This window comes from Anguilla anguilla, chromosome 1, assembly GCF_013347855.1.
Source record: "Anguilla anguilla isolate fAngAng1 chromosome 1, fAngAng1.pri, whole genome shotgun sequence".
NCBI classification, from domain to species: Eukaryota; Metazoa; Chordata; class Actinopteri; order Anguilliformes; family Anguillidae; genus Anguilla; species Anguilla anguilla.
The window spans coordinates 44,213,036-44,234,889 of record NC_049201.1 but is presented as its reverse complement, the minus strand read 5'-3'; the positions used below and the strand labels follow the sequence as shown (position 1 = coordinate 44,234,889).

The window sequence follows — 21,854 nt, the reverse complement described above, 5'->3', positions numbered from 1 at the left end:
CTTTCCTGGGTCTGTCTGGAAGTAGTTGGACAGTTGAGTGGGAATCATGTTCCGATAAAAATTTGCTTCACTTGTCAGCAGGACAAAATGTAGTGCACGTATGATATAAAATTTAAATGGCCTAAAGGACATTGATGAAAATAAAATTCCTTGTTGTTTACTTTACAGCTGAAATTTAGCATTAGTCGTAACACTGTTTCATTCTTTGTGATATGTAGGTCAGTGAAATCCAATAGATTTTTAGTTAATGTTCCTGTGAGAAACTCACAAAGCAATGGTACGATGTAATCTGTCTGTACTTTGCTGGATGTTGTCCACAGGTGTAGTGCCCACTACAAGAAATAAGTATCTGAATACTTAATGACTGCAAAAACCACGAAAACTATTATGACTTGCACAACTTGAAAATTTAGCAAGTAAATTACGACAAGTTAACCCACACCATGTTTTAATTATCTACAAACAGTTTTGAGTTAATACTGTGATAATGTGTCCGGTTTCAATTTAGAACAATGGTCATCGTACAACAGATACGCAATGTAAGCTTAACAGTAAAAAGCAATGTGTATAATATTCAGCACTTCCCCGTTAGATAATAAGCACAACAAATACATTAATTGTAATATCATTATTTAACAACAATTTGTTAAATAACGTACGGATTAAACAAAAGTACATTTAACAGTGATCACCACGGCACAACGCCCAGACCACCCACTGTGCGTCCGTGCGAAGTTCCCAATTGTCCGTGCTGTTGTCTTGCTTACAATTTCTCGCGAGAGAAATCTCAGAATGTTTTTCTTTGAGCGGTGTCAGTGGTCTCGCGAGATTATTTGAACCCGTCTGTACAAAACGAGTGAAGGGGGAGCACGGACAGTCCGAACGAACTGCGGATCTGAGCCGAGAGGGAACGCGGATTTAAAGGACGGGTGGGACCGAAGTGGCTCAAGTTGAAACTGAAAAGAGAAGCACTTGGCAACAATCTCAGAGGATTTTGAGACCTTCTAGGACGCCTTATTTCACATGGATTTTTCAGATCGTCTACTCTAGATGACTTAAACGGTACGTTTTAAAGCTGCGTTCCTGTCTTAAGCCAACTAGCTGCTACGACCATCATTCTATCGTTATGGGGTGTTCTGCCCCTTCGGTGCCTGCTGTACTCCCTCTTCCCGGAGCTCACTAGCCATCCAGCTATGCAGTGTTTAACTATCTATTACGTTTATCTTACTTGCTAGTACAACGCAAATGGCTTCTGATTTGTAGATTAAGACTAGTCTAACGTTAGGTAAGGTTAACTGTCTAACGGTAGCTTGTTAATTGGGTAACTCAAATACCGGGCCTGTAGCTATCTGGTGAACAGTTCGCTGTCTAGATTAACGTTACTAATTTCCTCAATTGATGGGTCAACGGTTAGTTTGCAGAAACTAAATTTAACCTGCTTGTTAATGAGCCCAGAGCCAACCTGCTAGCCAAGCTAGTTGGCTACAGTGATCTGGTGCAAATGAGCCCTGGTCGGCTAAATAAGGTGAAAGTGTGATGGGTGCAATAGTTTACTGGTTGCATTTGGCTGTAACTTATGATGTTGCCAACACCGAATATCCCGCGTTAGCTGAAAAGCTAGCTAGTTTGCTAACGTCGTTATTTTACAAATTCTAATCGCTAAGCTAGACCATCAATTGGATAACAGCTCGTATAGTCAGCTCAGCTAGCTACACGTTATCTTTACATAATTTGGGTCCTGATTTTCTTTTTCGCTAATGTTGTTAGCGTTATTTATCGTTAACAACGGTATCTAGCGAGTTAACCTGGCTTTGGTAACGGAGAAGTGTTGTATTCCATGTCCTTCGGTACCAGACGTTATTTCGCCTTAGCTAACACTGTTGGCTTGATGGGGATCACTGTGTTAGCTAGAAGTTAAATATAAACAGATGTTGACTATTACTAGCCACCACTGAAGTACAGATTGCTAGCACTAGCTGGGTAGCAGGCGATTTTGGCTGGTTGGCTAACCAGCGTATTTTGTTTCTTAGCTGCCAGGCTAGATAATGCTAGTTCGCTGAGCTTCGATGGTGTCTGGACTTAATTTTGAAAGAAAAAGCCTACGAAGTGGCTAACGTTAGCAAATGCATATTATTGTTACATTCCCAACCCATTAGAAACTCTCATAACTTCGCTATTATTAGTCATAATGAACACAACGGTAGTTCGTTAAAAAGCACGAGTTCTCCTAACGTTAGCTTGGGCGGGTTGATTTTCAGACGCTATAGCTGGCTTTCTTGCTCTTAAATGATAATCTGGGTTCGTTGCGCAAAATGTTCTAACGGGGTGAGTTGTGTGAGGGGTATATGTGTGTGTCTGTCTCTATATATACTGTATATGTGTGTGTGTGTGTGTGTGTGTGTGTGTGTGTATATATGTATGAATGTATGTATATATATATATAATATATATACACACACCTATATATATTTATATACACACATATATATAAAAATATAAATACACACACACACACACACACATTATAACGACGAGTTATGACAGATGGGTTTACGTCCATATTCCTGACACGTACCACCGCAGGCAACTAGCTAATAGCTGTCTACATTCACCACATGTTGCGTGGCATGATCAGCACATTTGGAACACTTTCACTTCTAAGCATGTCGAGTGTAAGCATTCAAATTGTAGGTTATAAAATCGCTTGGTGGACTTTAGATAATAATGCTACGTGCTATGTTCAATCGGTGACCGATTCATATCACGCTTATTATTTAGCCACTTTGTCCATTACTGTTAGAAAAGACAGTAAAACCTATACCTGGATTTAGCTAGCCACTACTATCAGGCGTTTCGGGGTAACGTTATATCTAAAACGCGTTTAGAAAAATATTGGAGTGGTTCTAAACGATATCATAGAGAACATTATATTGTGTTTCATAATTACAAGGTGACTCCACCTTTAATTGCTTATTTAAAAGGTGACTCCAAATAGAAGCAAATAAAGGCAGAGTTGCTTCTAACGTTTTATTTGGTAAAGGCATTCTAGTAAGAATAGCTTCTGATCCATTCATTGGTGAATGAACCCTGAAAATAATTGTCTATTTCAATTTTGGTTCTAAATAGAAATCGATTGCATTCCTGTTTTTGCTATTTAGGTTTGAAAACAGGTGTGTAGTTGTAAGAAATTCAGTAAGTAGATTCAGAAAACATCAGCACTCCACTAAATTTAATTTTAGCCAAACTGAGATTAGGAGATGAAACCTTTTTTATTTTCTTTTTATAGTATTTACGTGAATGTCTTTGGCTTTTTGTGGGGAAAAAGCCCTATGAATCAACCCGGCAGTGAGGTAGCGAGAGCTCAGAGTATCCAGGAACTGAAAGCCAGAATTCTTGGCTTACCCTGTAGGGATTGTCCTATGTCACTTCTCCTTCATCAGATGCCGATGAATCACAAACCTTTGTTTTCATCCAAAAATTGGTTCTAAGAATAGCCTGAACAGTGCTGTTTTTGGCCTCTGTGTGCCCACGCAGGTGTGTGAGCTTTCCGTTTTGTCGAAATGGCCATTAAATTGGTATTTTGCAGCAAAACATCAGTTGTGAAGTAAAATCAATTCTGTAATTGTGCACTATCTCAGCTGGTATGAATGGAAATGAGCACAGTCAGTGGATGACTTCACTGCATGCACCATTTACTGCATGCAGTGTTATGCAAGTAGTTTTCCAAAGGCTGCTGACTGAGCAAGGACCTGAATGGCTGGCACTTGAAAACATTCTTTTAGTCCACTTTTCTGAGCATTTAACGGGAGTTTGGGATGTGTGTGAAAAACAGCTGTTTAGTAAATTACTTGTAGTGAATATTTGGATGCTCAACCCTCCATTACATCGAAACAGCAGTAATGCTTGTCAGAAATGATATTTTATGACACACTGAATCTGAATATAGCTGCCTTTACATAAGCTATGATAAATTCTGTCCGAGATGGGTCTGACTGTTATTGTTGGCAAAAAGGGTAGACATTCAAATTTCAGATGAACTCATTGTTTATTGCAGTGGATTTTGAATATTCTAATATTGGTGTATCCTGTCCTGCTCCTGATGTTAAAGTCCCCCCCTGTTCACACAGCGAGCAGTTTGGTCGATGGGTCACTCAAGTGTACTTTGATGTGGGAGGGGCAAGAGCTTCACGTAGTGTCTTCTTGTACAGCTACAAATCTTTGAAGAGAAATAACGACATTTACACAGTGTATGAAATGCATATATAGCCTATCCTTAAATTTCTGTACTTGTCATGATACTGATAATTATGTGTTGCTATCTCGCTAGTTGGCAATCTCACTAGTTAGCTAGTTTTATATCTGTCTCTCTCGCTAGCTAGAAATCTCTATCTGTCACTAGCTAGCAATCTCTTTATATCTTTCTCACCAGCTAGTTACATATAGAGAAGTCAGTCACATTGACACCAAAACATGTTGGGTTTTATACACTGCTTGAGAGCTGTCTATAGCTTGCTACCAATATCTCTCTCACTAGCTAGCTATGTTTGATAGCATTTGAGATTTCACTCCCAGGCCCTATGCATCCCTCTTTCCTTTTGTTTTCTGAATAATGCCATTTTGCAGAGTATGTGTAGTTGGTTGAACTGATAACTGAATTTATTGAAACTGTGCTGTGTTGCAATTGCTTGGATCGCAAAGTTACAAGTGAGAGGATTGCTACAATCAGTTTTATTTTATTGAGCTCTTGTCCAGAAACTGTGGAAAAATTGTTAAATGATGTGAGTGCACACTTAAATCTACCAAGACTTGTATTTCTGTGTAATGTTTTAACCACAATTGCATGCTTGTGCAAATCCATTTGCTCTACTGTGACCATAACGTGAATGCAGTCACAGCTTGGCACCAAAACACTAGACTGACATCGAACCAAAGCTTTTAATTGCAGGCTGTAGCGCTGGAAACGTAAGCAAGGATATGATAATGACAATCAGGAATGTTCAGGGCCCTTTTTTGTTTTGGGTGCTGTGAGTTTGAATTCAGTCTGCAATTCTACCTTGTAGCTTGTCCCTTATGGCTCTTCAGCTACTGTTAACTTAAGCCATGATTTGGATGCCTGCACCAGACACGGAAATTCCTGTTGATGTCTGTTAGTTCTTGCACTTTAGCAGAAAATGACACCAAGAGTGGTGTCATTTTTCTTTATCTTCCATTAATGCCCTCACATTCTGAGGAACAACTTTATTTCCTTTATTTCTTCATTAGAATTACAATTTCTGTCTCATTGACCATGATATGGGAGAACCTTGCAAAATGATTCAGAAGTCATGGTTGCAGAATAACTCTTTGAAATGACGCATACTATTATTTGGTTTCTGTAGTCAAATTTAGTTTTATGGCTGATCTCATATTGGAAAGAACCATGCAGTGACCTATTTAATAGACAGTGTAGGAAGTTCATTAGCAGTGACCCCATGGGTACTTACTTAATGTTTAGTTACACTTTAACTCGTCGCCATTAGTGCCGTACTTTTCATTCTTTGGTTGCCGCTGAGTCACATGCTTTGTTACTGAGCGTGTTGGCCTAACGGTTGATTACCTACTGCGACTCTTCAGAGCGAAATATTTTCCATGTTTCGCTGTGAATGTTCCTTTATTTATTTTTGTAGACTGAAACGTTGAGCTGGACGTATGTAGCCTAATTCATTTTCTATGGTTCAAAACATACCTCTACTTATGACCATAGATGGGTTACTGTTTAATCTCTAGGCCTGCCAACAAGACCGGCCAGTTGGCTGAAGTGAGTTTAAAATTTCAGCACATGGTATGATATGACCTCTAAAGGTAATTTTAAATCAATAAAACATGGCTGAATTGGGTAGTGTATCATATTTGTGTTTCACTGTGTTTAGTGATGCACATATGAAATTTGGAAGTCTTTTTATAATTGTGTGCTTGTTGAGAAGGGCCTCATTAAGGTTATGTGTGTTTCATGATGCAGTGTACAAGTTGCTTAAGTCCTGGCTTCTGAAGTGGCAAACATTCCCCGATTATGTTGCCACTCTCAAATGGCAAATTCAAACAGCTTGCTGGGGAACAGGGCTTCAGTCTTTCTCCAACCATCACTTTTTATTCAGATATTTTTCACTTTGATCATGCAAGCTAAAGTAGTTCTTAAGTAGTAGGAGTATGCCCCCATAAGAAAGGTTTAGGTCATCTAACCACTAGTCCAATTAGGTGACCAACTAACATGCATGGACTTGCCCGTTCCTCTTGGGAATTTGTTTGTACTGGTATTGTATTTGTGTACTGCAAAGTCTTATGAAAGCTTCAGGAAATGTAAATTTGTGAATTCTTTGCTGATGTGTTATTTTAATGCTGTTTGCATTCACAAATGGCCCATACATATTTTAAAATGATTTTTGCAACAGCAACAAAAAAGATATTTAGAAAAGCCTGTGCCAAGATTGGTTTGCTTCCTCCCTTGGCTAAATAGTAGGTTTTCAGTGGGTGGGGTTAGCTGGGTACAATGTCTAAAATGCTAAGACCAGAGAAATACTTTCTACTTGTAATATGTTGGTGCTTTTGCCACTTTTGTGCTGGCTAGCTAAGTTGGAAATGCCTAAGCATGACTTCTCTGGATGCAGAAAAACCAGTTTGCTTTTTTCTCCAAAAAATGAAGATAATCACAAGAAATGGGTTCCATTTCTGCTGCAATATTGCAATAACCCCCAACAACATTCATTTTCATCAAATGAAGTTGATGAAACTGCAAGTGATTTGATACAAACATGAATGATTTGAATAAAACAGGCTTGATTTGATAAACACAAACCCTCTTTTTTACTGTTCACCTCTATTGTTCTGCCTGTTTACTGTTTAATGTGCACACTGCCTGACCATCTCTCATTTTGCTTAAGTATTATGTTTCCTGTCAATCAAAATACCACGCCCACTGAATTTGATTGGATTCTGCTCCCGATTGCTCAACTTCAGAGGGAAAATCTTCTGCAACGACCTCTACTGCCACTTCCCAAACTATCTGGTTGTCCAGGATTCTTTTTAATACCAGTGGCGTGTGCACTTTTGAAGGACAGCTTCAGCCAATCAGTGTGATTACAGTATCACATTGTGACTAGAATGGCTGAGCGCAAAGTTCTTGCATTAACAAAGTTTTTGTTGGACAAATTTCACAAAGTTCCCTGTTTTGACTTGCTGCCTCGTTTAAGAATTGCAGAAATTACTTTGATTGGCCACTCGAAGGCTGTGGGAGAAGGGCACTCAGGAGCAGGAAACCTTGATCAAATTCGGTGGGTGTGTCCTTTTGACTGTCAGGAGGCCTAATGTGCACGCTAAAATATATAAAAATATATATGGTAAGGAAGTGCGCCAACAATGAACTGACAGGGCAGTGGTGGTGGATGATTGAAAAAAGAGCATTTTCATTTATCAAACCCCTTTTCAGCAAATTGTTAAGTTTCTCATCAAATTGTTTAGGTTCTTATCAAATATGTTTGTTATGTGATTATTTGGAATTGTCATCTCATTTAAAAAAAATAATTTAACAGCAAATGTTTCAAATAACTTGTACATTTATCAGCTCTATTTTTGTGGAGGAATTTTTATTAATTCCACTGCTCATGAAGGTCGATGCCTTTGACTGCGGTGTGTGGCGGGTGGGCACATCTGTCAAAAGTATTGGTGGGGATCTGTACGAAATATGTACATGCTGTACCACTGTGAACGGTCACTCGATTTTCTCTTTTGGCCACTGCCACCTCCGCTATGTACGGAGGAAAAATGCCACTTTTATAATAATGATACTGATGATAATAATAATGATGCATAAATATGGATTAGGCTCCCTAATTACACTGAAGAAATCTCACAGAACTCAAATGTCAAAGATTGATCAATTGGTTATTTAAAAAAAAAAAAAAAAAAAAAAAAAAAAAAAAACACTGAATGTAAAATTAGGTGAAGGTGGGTGACTCAAATAGTGCCATGTATGTGATGACTACATTTTTGGCTCTCGCCAGGATGTTCAGTTTTATAGATGTTGTCAAAGCAGAAAATGCTGTGCTCCTCTCTCTGTGAGGTGTCCACTAATCCCATTGCGATGCTCAGCAGTCAGATTAAGAATGGCTCTTTATATAGTGCTGTGAGAAGCCACAGGTTTAGCTACCGTTAAGCAGCTCTAAGTCTGGGTATCGGTTGGACCAGAGAGTCCGGATGAGTCATTGGAAACATCAGGGTCATCTGTGCACAGTAGTGAGGCCCTAATCCTCAGTGTGGAATCCCTCATGATATACACTTCCCCCCTCAATGGCCAATGAGTCCTCCTGTGATTTATTAGCGGGAATCTAGAGCCTGGCAGGGGCACTAGGGGGTGCTTTGAACGAACCAGGTTGCCCAGTTCCCAGTAGGAGGGCAGGGTGGCATGTTCAGTTTGCACATCTCCCCCCCCCCCCCCTCACCACCACCTTCCTCTTTCCCTGAGTGGGGAAACCTTTGCCATGCTTGGAGAATAATTGGGCTTTCCTGTAGTTCTGTGCGATGAGAGACTGTTTCCCACTCCACCCCAGTCAGGAGGATCCAACCACTGAACAAATTAACTGAGCAGTGCGGTGCTGTCTCTCAGTGGGGAAAAGACCAGCCCTGTTACGTCTGAGGGCAGTGGAATTTGAAGTGAACTGAATTGTTTAAGTGTTTAGCTTACATTTACAAAAAAAAATCTATTGGAAATACTTGATCTTATATTTGACTTTCTAGTGAATCAGAAGAGGATGTGTAAAAAATGGATCTATTAATGTACAGAATGGTTCGTTGCAGGGAAGTTTTACGTGGGCAAGCATTTCAAGAAGTGGTACTCAACCTCACATTTGCAGGCAGGTGGCAAGCCTCTGAAATGTTATTGTTGGAAAAGGTTTGGGGAGTTTCTTCATTCTTTTGTCTACTTCAGATTTGTATGTTGCTGTTTGGGTTTCAAGAATGTTTTTCCAGTTGCTGAATCTCCAGCTAAATTCCCCATGGTGATCTGTTGAATTACATTTGGGTTGATTTGCTACTTGACTTGCAGACATCTACCCAGCTAGATTGTAAATCTGCCATTACTCATGGACCTACCAGGTACTAGGCCTTAATCCAAAATCAGGCATCGCTCGTTTCTGGTGTAGCCACAGGAGTGGGGAAAGTTCAGTTGCCATAAACTACTTGCCAATGAACTCTGATTTAGAGCTTTGTCTGCACGCTTGTAGCAGAGAAACCATGTCTCAGTTGAGTCATCTTGCTTTGCTTAATGGTCATAAGAGGTACTGAGGCTTTTAGAAGGAAAAATTAGGTCTCTTAGTCTGCGAATAAATGTGAATCCTTTTCAAGTAGCCTAAGTTGTTGTTGTTTAGCCTCTATAAATGTTTAGCAGCAAGCTTTGGTTTTTCTTGGCTGCCAAACCAAATGGCTGTTCAGGTTGTTTTGAGTTTCTAATCATTTTCGGAGTAATCCTCTGCGCTCATGGCGGGAATGGCAGGGTGTGTCCTATTGGAAGGAGGCTTGAGAGTATAGACAGGGAGGGAACTCAGCGGGCTCCTTCCCAAAGGGGATGTAGGGCGGGGGTGAGTTGGGGGGCCCCACAGAGGGGGGCCCACAGAGCTGCGTCTCTGCCCTCAGCCTTCGCGGCTCCACTCGTGTGTTTGCGCCGTCTCCGTTGTGAGCGTAGGCCCTCTCCCCACCCAGGTGACATGGCGTGTGTGCTTTTCAGGACCCTTATGTGAACCCCCCCCCACCCCCCCCTCCAATGGAAACACAGCTGCAGGGCGGGACTCCAGGCCCATCACGGTGCTGTTGAGTAAATAAGGCCCAACCCAGCCCCCTCATCCCTCTCCATGAGCTTCTCGGGAGCAGCTGGTTTGTTTTTCCTTGGTTTGGGTGGGGGGGTGGAGGGGGGGTCAACAACTTTGTAAATGTACAACTGGCCAAAGTTTGTAGAGGAGGGAAGGGCGCTTTTTAAATGCCGTGATTCAGTTAGAAGCCAATTTGATTTCTCGGGCCTAGCAAACACAGCTCTGATACGGTGTAATTTCAGGTTGGCGGACCTCTGTGTGCAGGCGAGTCCTACGGTTTATGTCAGAGAGGAGGAGAGCGTTGGAAACCACATTCACTTGTACGCAGTGTTCTTTCTAGGCTGTACAGAATGCCATAGGGAGCGATTTGGCACCCTATGATTGGGCTTCTGGCACATCAGCTTTTTAAGAAGATGTTGGTCAGCGTTACTTGGATTTTGTGCTGTATAGCTGAAGGAACCCCTTAGCAAAACCATGTATTTTAACATCGTTTTTCTGTTTTGAAGGAATTTCAGTATGTCTGATACTTCAGGTAAACCAGAACTGCTCAGCACTGTTATGGACATGGACATTTATGCTTTGGCTACTTTTCACTGGACTTGTTGGATAAGAATGGTAGAATTGACGAATCTTATCAAATATAATTGGCTAATGTCTGAAGGTGATGGTCATTGGCCACAGTGGCTAGGGATGAGGAGACAACATCAATCAACATCAACAGTTTCGTATTGAAATTTGTTTTATTTTTATTAATTTTTTTGTGGTGATTTTTATATCATTACTGTCTGCATTTTATGCTGCGAACAAGGTCGTGATCACAAATTCCTGACACAATGTTGCATGTGAGCTAATGCACTATCCATGCCAAGAAGGCACTCGCAGAACTGACGTCTAGCTGCATGCTGTTGGAGCAAGCCCCTGAGTGGTGAAGCCTGCGGCTGGCTGGAAATGCCCCTGGCTGGGTGGAAATTACGTTTGCTCATGCAACGCAAGTTACTACTTTTCTGTTGTGAGGTGTTCTCCTTTCCATTTCCTCTGTGAAACCCCTTTGTGACAGTGTCTTTGTATAGAGCACTATGCAAATGAAATTGATTTGAATTGGGGAATACTCCCACTCGAACTGTCTTGGAAAGTTGCAAGATTGATCAGAAGGTATGCCAATATTCATGTGATTTAAAAAAATAAAAATAAATCTGTGTTTCAGCAAATGTTGAAAATGCAACTAAATTATGCAACTTGAAAGGTATAATTTGTGTTTCCCTTAATGTTAGGTAATTGTTTATTAGTGAGGTAAGTTACATGGGAAAAAAAAAAAAAACTGATTTGGCCTGAAGTTCTGATGAAATGTGCATCCAATGTCATTATGGGAAATAGGTTTGCTAAGGTGGCTAATATATGTTGGATATTACAAGAGCAGGCACTGTTGAATTTTATTCTTAAATTTTGCTTCAAAATGTTGTATCTGCATTCATCGACTGCATTGTAAATGATGCACTAATACTGATGAAACTCCATCAGATATGACTGACAAATCTTTTTTTATTTCTTTCTTTGGCTTCCTCTTTTGTTAAGTTAGCCTACATCACATCTGTTTCAATCATTGATTTACTGCCGCTAGATTGCCCAAGAGGTACAGAAATGGTAATATATCTTTGGGGCCAGAATTGTAATGTCTGAAGTGTCATGGCCATCTCAGCAATGCTTACAGAATCGCAATACTTAAAGAATCGCAATACATATCTTATCGGCATGTACAGTAAGTATTGTAATAATATTGTACCGGCATGTCCCTGCCATTTTCTTTCCCTAGCACTGGCCGAGTGCATCTCCACCGGGGAAAAAGACATTCATTCAAAAAGCAAAGACTGAGAAATTAAGAATATCTCTCGTTTGTTTGGTTTAAAATATCTTACTTTTTTTTTGCATGGAAAACGGCTGGTGCTGTTTATAAACACAACAGCCCAATACACTGTGGGATTGCTGGCTCTGGCCCCGGCCCCGGCCCCAAAGTCTCCCTTTTTGAAGGGCTATTGATTATTCACGGTATCCAGGGGCGTAGTTCTGCAACTTAATGTGTTTGCATTCTACTGAATGCCTCTGTTTCCAGTCATTAACCTATTTTACACGCCCGGCTTTACCCTTGAATGTTACCAAACCTTACTGTTTAGGGGTCGTGTGAATGATTGGCGGAGTTGGCGTTGCGGCAGAGTAGCTCTGTTAATTTCCAGCTCCAGATCTATTTGCTTTGGCGGATTTCAACATCACTGAGGACCAGGGCATAACATTAACAGAACAGGCACACACAACTCTCGTTTTACCAAGCCATCCACCCGGCTATGTTTCTGTCTTCTGTAAATAATATAAAAAATGTAAATGGAACAACTAAATGATACCAAACACACTTTCAATGTCATATAGCCTAGTTTTTACAAAAGTTCTGTTGATGTATACGCACATTAAAATGTAGTACGATGTTGGCTGTTTTGATTCACTAAACTATTAGGCTATTATAAACGCAGATTACTTACTTTTCTTGTAAGATAATCCAGCGGTAGCATGTTTTGGAGAGAACACCGCATAGAGACAATGAATAATGTCCTCTGACATGGTGACACTGAGCCACATATCAAACCTAATTTTAAAGGCGCTTTTTGGTTTTTAGACACTATTTTGCATTCGGCATATGTGTGTCATATATTAATACTTATTGTCGCATCAGTGCATTTAAATTGCTTAGTCATTGTGGCCTGGCTGAAATTGGCAGGAAAGCAGTACTTTTCCCAGCATGTTTGTTTTATTTTTTTGTACAGTATAAACCATTTTGAATTAAAGGGACATATTCCCGGGTCCAGAAAAGGTCAGTGAGTTGAACGGACTCGGCAGAGTGCAGTCTGTCTCTGTTGCTTTCCGTTTGTCCTTCCATTGTCAGGCTCTAAACGGCAGATCCTTTTGAGCAAGGCCCGATTTATTTTGGGGGCTCTCCTGCCTGGCTGAGCGGAGGTGTCCCGAGCCGTCACTGTGACGGGGAGCCTCGTTTTCCCGTTTGGCTGATGAAGAGGGCGACCTCACCATGTCGTTTTCCTTTAACGGTCGGTCTTTGCTATACCCACAGTGTTTTTTCAAGGCCCGAGCGAGGTGCATTAAGCTACGCAGACGGCTTTAGGGAACGAGCGCTCCAAGCGTAGAATGAACGCGTTTGTTTTTTTTGCGTGCACGTGTCGCACCTGTCAATCCCCGTCTTCACGCCGCGGACCTCACGGCGTGGTGCTACCGGCTCTCCGCGGCGCAAGCGCAGGGGTCGCGTGCGTCGCCGCCGGCTGAGAAATGCGGAACGCAGCTCGGCGCACAGAGTCGGGTTTGAGGCCACGCCGTCTGGCCGGTCGTCTCGGTGCGAGCCCTGGACGAGCTTGTTGTGGACGAGCTCGTTGTCTGCGGGGGCCGTAAATCTGAGGCGCACTCTAAACGCGGTTTGTGTTCCTCTGCCCCGGACCACCTTGAGCGCGGCTCTGGTTCAACACAATTAGCACTCCGCTGGGTTGAGAACAGACAGACGCAGGCACGCCTCCCAACGACAGGATTTAAGACGTGTTGTTACATCAGGACAACAATACTCATTCCGCTCGTGGTTTACTGGCTTTGTAGGGCTAGCTGCTGTGTGCTTTGTCCTCAGGAGGAATGCATTTTTAGGCATTGTTATACAGCATGGGTTCTATGTTCCTGCAAAAATCATTTTCTGTTTATGTGGCAAGTGAGGCACATCATGGTACTATTTTATGTTGATAGAAATACTAAGTAATCAGGCTTGTATGATTAACAATTTGCTAATAATACATACTAATACTAATACATTTGCCAGTTTTTCAGTTTCGGTTTCTTTAAATATATTGAGGTGCGTCTGCGTCTGTCTGTTCTCAACCCAGCAGAGTAATTGTGTTCAACGTGGTCTCGGCCAAGGAACACACACCGTGTTGAGTACGCCTTATAGTTAGCTTGAATAACGAACACTGATGCACTTCTTCACAATCCAGAAACATTGCGGCACATAATTGAAGGCTAGCTTATGTTAACGCTGATTTATGCTATTAATTTGTAGCAATGCGTTTATGTTACTCATTCATACTGTGACTGGGTACTGCAGAATCTTTCAGCAGGATAATTATGCCGTCACAAGCCCGTGCTTTAAGGGAGCAATCATGGGCAATGAAAAATGCAATGAGGGAAAATATTAAGCAGCTTTACTGCAGGTATTCTTGAATAGACTTCAAATCCATCACTGTCAGTTGAACTATCATCACAAATAACCAAGGCCTTTCAAAGCAAGCAACCCCGGTTAGCGTGTTAGCTGATCTGGGGTAGCTTTTCACAAGAATTTCAACGGCGATCTCTGATTTGCCTGAAAAGGCGTATCATGCCGGGTAATTGTACTGGTAATAAAATCATATTGCCTACCCTGACAGTGTTAACTTTGCTGCTTATTACCTTTTACCAACCAAGATGTATAAAAATCATTTATTCAATGTGACGGGTGGAATAATGATTATTATTTCAGTCACGATTGCTGGTAGAAACTGGGAAGAAATAAAGGAGGAATCATTTAAAGCTAATAGAACCTGTTAACCTTTTCCATACTTTTGGTTTTTTATCTTTTTTTCCTGTACATTTCATCAGGAAAAGCGTACCTGACTATGCCCTCTGCTCACAGTAAAGCAGTAAGGGGTAGTGTCTGCGTGCGCAGCTGGAGCGGGGCCATAGTCCGCAGTAAGGCAGCTGCAGTCAGACGAGCGTGCTGCGCAGTGCTGCAAGGCCGGTTCTCATCACGTCTGCCGCACAGTGCCCACGCTGAACGGCATGCGGGCCGAGGGGAAATGTAGTTCTGTGCCGTGACCGAGCGCAGAGGTCTGTCTGTAACGGCCCCAATGTTGCCTTTGAAACTGAGCGTTCCTTCCGGCTCAAACTTCCCACACTGTTTTCATACTGCTGCAGCCTTCTGGGCCAAATTCTCCTCACGTGCGAGTGAAAAATCATTGTGGCATTCGTTCCAAGTTAGTTTCCTCTGCGTTATTCAGTATATATTCATAAATTTTAAAACCACATGTTTATCGTTCTGGAGAAATTGATCGGAAGGTTTGTTTTTTTTTCCCAAAATCCACTTCACTGAATTTCCTTTGAATTTAGGCTTGTTTGTTGGTTTAATAGACCTTTGCCTTTCATTACTTTTATGAAACGACCGTCTCGTTTTCCTCTTGGCGAAACTCCAAATGTCTTTTCCTGATAAACAAGTCTGTGTTCAACGGTCCTTTTTAACAAGTCCTGTGGCCAATGTGCAGATGGTTCCCAGCTCCTATTTAGGGTTCTCCCTGTACCAGGAGGCCTGCAGATTGTGCTGTGTCCCTCCCTGGACTACAAGTGCTAAAAGGAATAATGTATCACTGTTGGCAAGGTTAAAATGGTCCCCTGTCAGGGCAGTACAAAAATCTGTTGCTGCAGCAAGTCGGGAACAAGGAAGAAGTTAAAGGATGCCTGTTCTCTGAGAATTTCTTTTGTATTTTATCAGTTATCTTTTATGAGTTATCTTTCACAATCTGAAAAGCATTTCACATTTTAGTTTGACATCAAAGTTAAACTAAAAACAAATTTGAAGTGAAGTGGGATCTTCTGGACCTGGTTTATTGCGTTTAGTACATGTCGATAAGAACTTTACCTTGGTTTTGTTGTCTCTTGGAGACACCCAAGGTGCTTTTGTAGTGCTTCTGAAGTGGTGCTAAAAGAAGCAGGGAAGTGCTGTTATCCTGCGCTTGGGCCTTGGAGCCCGAGGCGTGTATCTAGTCAAAACATGTCCACCACTGAAGCCGAGCCTCGGCAATGCGGTAGGACCAGTTTCCCTCTTCGCACAGAGCCGCAATCTGCCTGACCGCAGGAGAAAGAGCTTCCATCAGAGGCGTGCTCACAGGTCCTCTCAAGGTGATGTCCTGCGGGGGCGGGTTCACTGGTTTTCAGGCTTCTGGGTTTGCCTCTTGGTAGCCAAAATGTTTGACGTGTTAAGGGAACACGTGCATGCTCTGCTTGTCTATGGACGCCAATGTAACGCAGGTTCTTAATAAATCCACTGATGCCAATGTTGCGTGGGCGTGCTGGTAAGATCGACAGCGTTAACCCTCAGAACTGAGTCCTGTTAAAGAGGCTTTGTGAAAGCTTGTTTTTGCGTTGTATACATATATAATGTTCTGAGTTCTAGTCCAATGGTTGCCACCACGGTGCCACAAGCTCGCGAGTGACCGATCACCAATCATAGTGCCGCCTGTCAGTAAGATTTATTCATGTTCTTTTTTTCTTCCATACCCAAATCTTGCCAAAAATCATTTAAATTCAATGGTGCAGCATGTAAGTTTGTTTTTGAGCACTTTTGTTCATATGTGGTTAAATTACCTTGATTACATCCTGATAGGGCAGATGCCAATAAATTAAAAGCTCGAGGAAAAAAATCTGGTCTCTCTGACTGCCCCAGACTCTGAAATCAGCCACTACAATTTTCACCACGCCTGAATCTTAACAACCAATCAGGACAGCTCTCTGCAAGAAGGCTTCACAAACTGCCAGCCAATCCCGTTGCCTATTCACGGCTCTGCCAGAGCAGGCCGGCGGTGCTACACCGATAAGAGCAGTGCAGACACCGCAGAGATAGTGCTAAAGCTGGACGTCCAGACGACGCAAGCTGTTACTACCTTGTCATCTTATGTTTACATTTGATATTAAGACATACAGATAATGACAGCAAAGACATCTTGTGAGTGACATCGGGTGAAACCCGATACATTAGCTTGTAGCCGCAAAGGTCGCTGATGTGATGCGACTGTCGACTTGTTGGCTAGCCTCCAAATGACAGGAAGCTCCAGTGGTACAGGGTCGTCTTGCATTTTAAAGCTTCATAACCTTATTTTACACTCAGTTTGACATTGAGACATACTGATCATGAAAGCCGAGACATAAAAGTAGTCGCTACTAGTGACTGGTGACGAATGGCAGTAGTCTAAGTAGCCTAACCAAACTCCAGTGCTAGCTTGTCATCTGAAGTTTAAAACCTATAAAACAATATTTTACGCTGACTTTCACATTGGAACATCATGAAAGCAAAGTCTGTTTTTGAGTGAAATCAGATGAAACCCATTGGCAAGCTCACAAAAGCAGCAGATGTGATTATGTGACTGACAATAAGCTGGCTAGCTTCCAAACAGTGCGGAACTACGGTGCTGTCATTTTGGGTTTAAGAAGTTTCAACTATATTTTTACATATCTTTTTTGGCATTAAGACGCACAGATTATGAAAGCAAAGATTGTTTTACTAAAAGAAGATTAAACCCTAAAAGCCAACAATTAACATTTGACATAAATATTGTTTTTTATTAGAAATTGGCCCTTGCGAATTCCGACTGATTATGATGGAACGTGTCACCATGTTCTCTTTCTCCAGTACTCCGGTGTCAGGCAGTGCATTTGGAGGGAGTGGTATGTTTTTTTTTTTTTTCAAAATCAACCTCTCTCTGCTTGTTTCTCCAAACTTACATACCGCTCCTTTAATCTAAGTGTTTATTTTTGAAGCACCAAATAAATTGTCCTGTGAAACATAATTATAATATATAAAAATATAATTTGTGGGAATTTTTTTTATTTATTTCAATAACCACCCTCGGTGCCTTTTATTGTCTGTGGTTCATGAAAGATTGTTTTCCCCCGGTAAACGTAATGGAAAAGTGAATTTTATAAGAGGGATTTTTTTTGGTGTTGTCATGGGAAATTACTTTTTCTTTCACGAGCAGAATTGCCTGCGAGCGCTCGCTGTGACGGAGCGCGTTAGCCGCAGCGGCTGAGCCCTGCGTCCGCTGAGCCGTCGGGCGCTGTGCGAATGAGGGCGCCCGGCTGCGGTCTGAGGAGTGAGACACCCGCGACCTCGCACTGACGCACTGCGAGGTCAGCCGCCGCCGCCGCGCAGGTTTTCCCCAAACTCTGTTCAGCGAAAGTAGCTTTGTAGCGCGAGCGCTTGGATAGTAGGCAGGAACCAGCAGTATGATTGTGACTGAAGGTGGGAAATGGCGAATGGCAGTAGTGGGTTCTGAAAAGGAGGCGGGGGAAACGGCGAGAGAGAGAGAGGGAGAGGCGCACGCACGCACGCACGCACGCACGCACATAATCACAGGGACGTAACATACTGTGTCATTTTTTTTTTGTCATCCCGCCTTGCTAACCAACTTCTGGGTAAGTTTTGGGCACGAGTAGTTCTGGGGCGCGGCCGGGCTTGTCGGAGATGGCGTAGGGACGGGCGTGGCAGCTGCCTCTACGGCGCGCGTCTCGTGAGAACCGGGGCAGCGGCGCGAGCCGAATCGGTGCCCCTGGCTTCCTGTGATGGGCGCGCCGCGTGCCCCGCAAGGGCCACTTGTTTCACCCGCACTAGTCTGATCAAAGCATGGTTCTGAAACCAACCCCGCCCCAAACTTCTGCCTGCCTTTTCAACGCTGGATGTGGCGTCGGGCGTTCATTAATTAGCCGAAAACCGCACGAAACGGGAGGTGGAACGCAGTTTGTTTCTCTGGCATCCTGTTTAATATCAAAGCTGCGTAAAGAACAAGGCAGCATCCTGGAACCTTGAAGGTAGCTTTGGTCTGGGCTGAAGGCTTTGCCTTTTGGAATACAGGTAGGCCTGCAGTTTGGAATGGTAGCATTTCCCATTTAACCACAATATTACCACCTTACACAACATCAGTTCAGTTTGGCATATTTTAAATGTTGCTGGTGCTGTTGGGCCTGTCTTTGATTTGTAATTGTAATTATAAGTGGAGTTTATGCAGGCTTGTAAATGAGCTGATGTGATGCAGTCTTGTAAATAGCCCTTTTGATTGCTGATTGCTTCTGTAAAATTAAATGATTAATGGGAAAGTGAACCTTATCAGAATAGTAATAATTTAAGCAGCGAAACTTTCTCGGGTTGTCCTGGGGATGCTTATAGGCTCTGGCTGACCTCATTTGCCACCACACACTGAGGCTGGGCCGGCCCGGCTCCACTCCCTGACCGAGCCCACTCGAGCAGAACTAACCAACCGCAGCGGATCTGCTCTCCCGTCTCGCGCTTAACGCGCGGCGCCACAGGGCAGCGCTCCGAACGAGCGGGGCTGCTCGGCCCCGGAAAGAGCCCATCATCGGTGACTACTTCCCCCCCCACGGGCTGCCTCTAATGTACAGTACAGTGGAGCGACCCAGTTTGCGTGCAGAGCAAACCAAACTGCAGTGGGAGGACGCGTCCGCTCCAGGCACCTTATCCAGGATCAGCTCATCCGGCCCTGACTCGGGCTTCTCCCATTCATTATAAACGGTGGCTACTGATCCGGGATCAGGGCCTGGGAGAGAGGATCTGTCTGGCCCTCTCCCACAGAGCATGAGCTCATCAGATGGCAGGTCTGAGTTATGACTCTGCTAATGGTATCGGCCCAGCGAGAGTGAGAGACTGTCTCTGCATCCATCAAAACATCCAATTTTGGGCTAACATGCCTTGGAAGCAAAGAAACGCTGAGTGTGCCTTAAGATTCCTGAGTTTTGCCAGCCTTTCCTTGGAAAAGACCTACTCTGAGCTCATGATACGAGTTAACACCAGACAAGAAAACATCTAAGGTGACGACTGTTCAGGTGTTCTAAGGCCATCCTAAAAATGTTTTTGAATCTGCCTTTCTGCCTTGTGTCTGTGTGATGTGTGAAACCTTTTAAAGGTTTGCTCTTGCAACGGTCCAACAGGACAAAATGTGGCTATTGATTATTTCTCCATGACAGTTTAATGGCGAGACTCGCTTCTCATTCCATTCCCCTCTGTGGGGAAACTGAATCTCTGAGCATCACCTGGCACAGACTTAACCTAGCCGTGGGCTACATATTTCACTCCTGTTTATGTACTGTAGCTACGGGTTTGTTTCTTTTTAGTTCTGTCTGTTATCTTTATCAAACTATATATGCATATAGCTGTATCAAAATGTATCTATATAACTCTCTCATGTAGCTATTTGTAGCTATATGTAGTGATCTGATCCCACATTGGTTGCAGGCTGTGCATCATGATATCTTGTTTACTGACTGCATTTATGAAGACGTTATTTTTAAAGGAACACTTATTAATGCATGCACCCTCAAAAAGGGTGCGCTATTGGATTTGGCAGCATAGAAATGACACCAATAATTTAACATGCCGCGGTATGCTGTATTACTGGATATTTGCCCAGCCCTAACCCGCGGTTTGAACGCGGTCCCAGCGGCTGACCGTGCGGGCTGTGAGCCGTCTCTGTGAGCCTGTCACAGGACTCCGAGATCACGCCAGGGCTTGGCAGTCTCTCCGGAGGGCGGGCGGCGGGGAGGGTGCCGGACAGGCGGCCCCAGAGGCAGCCGTCCACACTGGAGGATTTATGGGAGCTGAGCCCTCACTCCTGCTGTCCCTGAGACGCTATCCAGCAGCAGAGGAGTGCTGCCGCTGGCCCACTCTGCGGGAACAGAGAGGTTTAATATGCGCACACGCTTATGTACTCTTGCACACGCACACACACACACGCACACACACACACACACATACACACACACACACACACACATACCTGCACATGTGTACACACACACACACACACATACACGTGTACGCACACATACACACACACATGCATACGTGTACACACACACACACACACCTGCACGTGTACACACACACACACACACACACACACATACACGTGTACACACACATACACACATACATGCATACGTGTACACATACACACACATACCTGCACATGTGTACACACACACACACACACACACGTTTACACACACAGCCGCACACACACACACACACACCCACACCCCCACACCGCTGAGCAGGGATGCCTGTGCACTGACAGCATTTCCTCCCCTCTGGCGCAGAGCGGTGGAGGCACCGAGCCCTCTGCTGGGGGCTGTGGGGCAGCCCGTGACCGGAGACTAGCAGGCATCGAGCGCTTCTTTTGGGCCGTTCCGGTTCAGTCTTCTGCCGTTCGGATGTCCCTTCCCCGGGCTCCCCGGGACAACGTGCGGTCGCTGACGTTTTTTGGCTGAGGGTCGGGACGCTCTGTGAGTCTCGTTGGGGCGGTTTTTGGGGAAAGGGCCCCTCTCGCTCGGATCGCACGCGCTGTGTGGGCTGCGGTCTCCCCGCAGGCGGTGCCTCCTCTCCAGATTTTGCGGCGGCGGTGGCTTTTGTGCAGTTTGTACACCGTGTCTTCAGCTCAAGCACGTTAACCGCCGAGGTTTATAATTATTTTCTCCTTTCGGCCGGTGCCAGGGACACTGGCATGGGAAGCGTGAGAACCGGTCTGTGCCGGAGCCTCCATGCTGATTTGATTTCTCCTCGCGAATTGATGTCAGTATGACACTGTTTGCAGCTGAACAGGGACACAGTCCTCAAACTGTTTTCCTCCGCGCAGTTTGAAATCAGTCGCTGAGTAGTTTTATCGAATGTCACGAGCTCTGTTGTTTTTCAGATCGTTTAAAATTGAATCTGTTTATAACGAAAAGCACCGTTTCCCCGGTCTGTGTGCCAAGTCTTTAAAGCGAGTGCACTGTTGCTAGGCTTATCCAGTAGCAGTGCTGTTGACTAGAGATGACAGGGCTGTACAGTGCTCCCAATTTAGGAGCATTTGCTCCTCAAAATTGATGCGTGCTAGCTGGAAAAATAATTTAGGAGCGCATCTACTAATTGGGATGCATTAGTGTTGCTCCTAAGTTTTTAAACTCAGGAGCGCGTGTGCACTAGAGCCCAGGATGACGTTTGGAGATGTAAGGGAACCTCATACTGTAGTACTGGGGAGAAGGTTAGTTCCCCCAGAAGGCCCTTGGTCAGGTGACCTGTAGGGTTTTTGGGTCTGAGCGCAGTACATTCTGGAAGCTTCTGTGGCACTGTCACTTGCCAGTACCATCTGCCCCCTGCTGTGGCTGGAGAAGGCAATGGAGTGGCAGTCTTTT

The 21,854-nt window shown here is 43.7% G+C and overlaps 1 protein-coding gene across 1 annotated transcript in view; it reads left to right on the top strand.

The window, feature by feature from the left end:
* The first annotated feature begins 837 nt into the window (after positions 1-837).
* rnf19a (ring finger protein 19A, RBR E3 ubiquitin protein ligase) overlaps positions 838-21,854 on the top strand; it is a 50,738-nt gene continuing 29,721 nt past the window's right edge. Inside the window, exon 1 of the mRNA XM_035412742.1 lies at positions 838-1,062. The gene's annotated coding sequence lies outside the window, so the exon portion shown is untranslated. The remainder of the gene's footprint in view (positions 1,063-21,854) is intronic.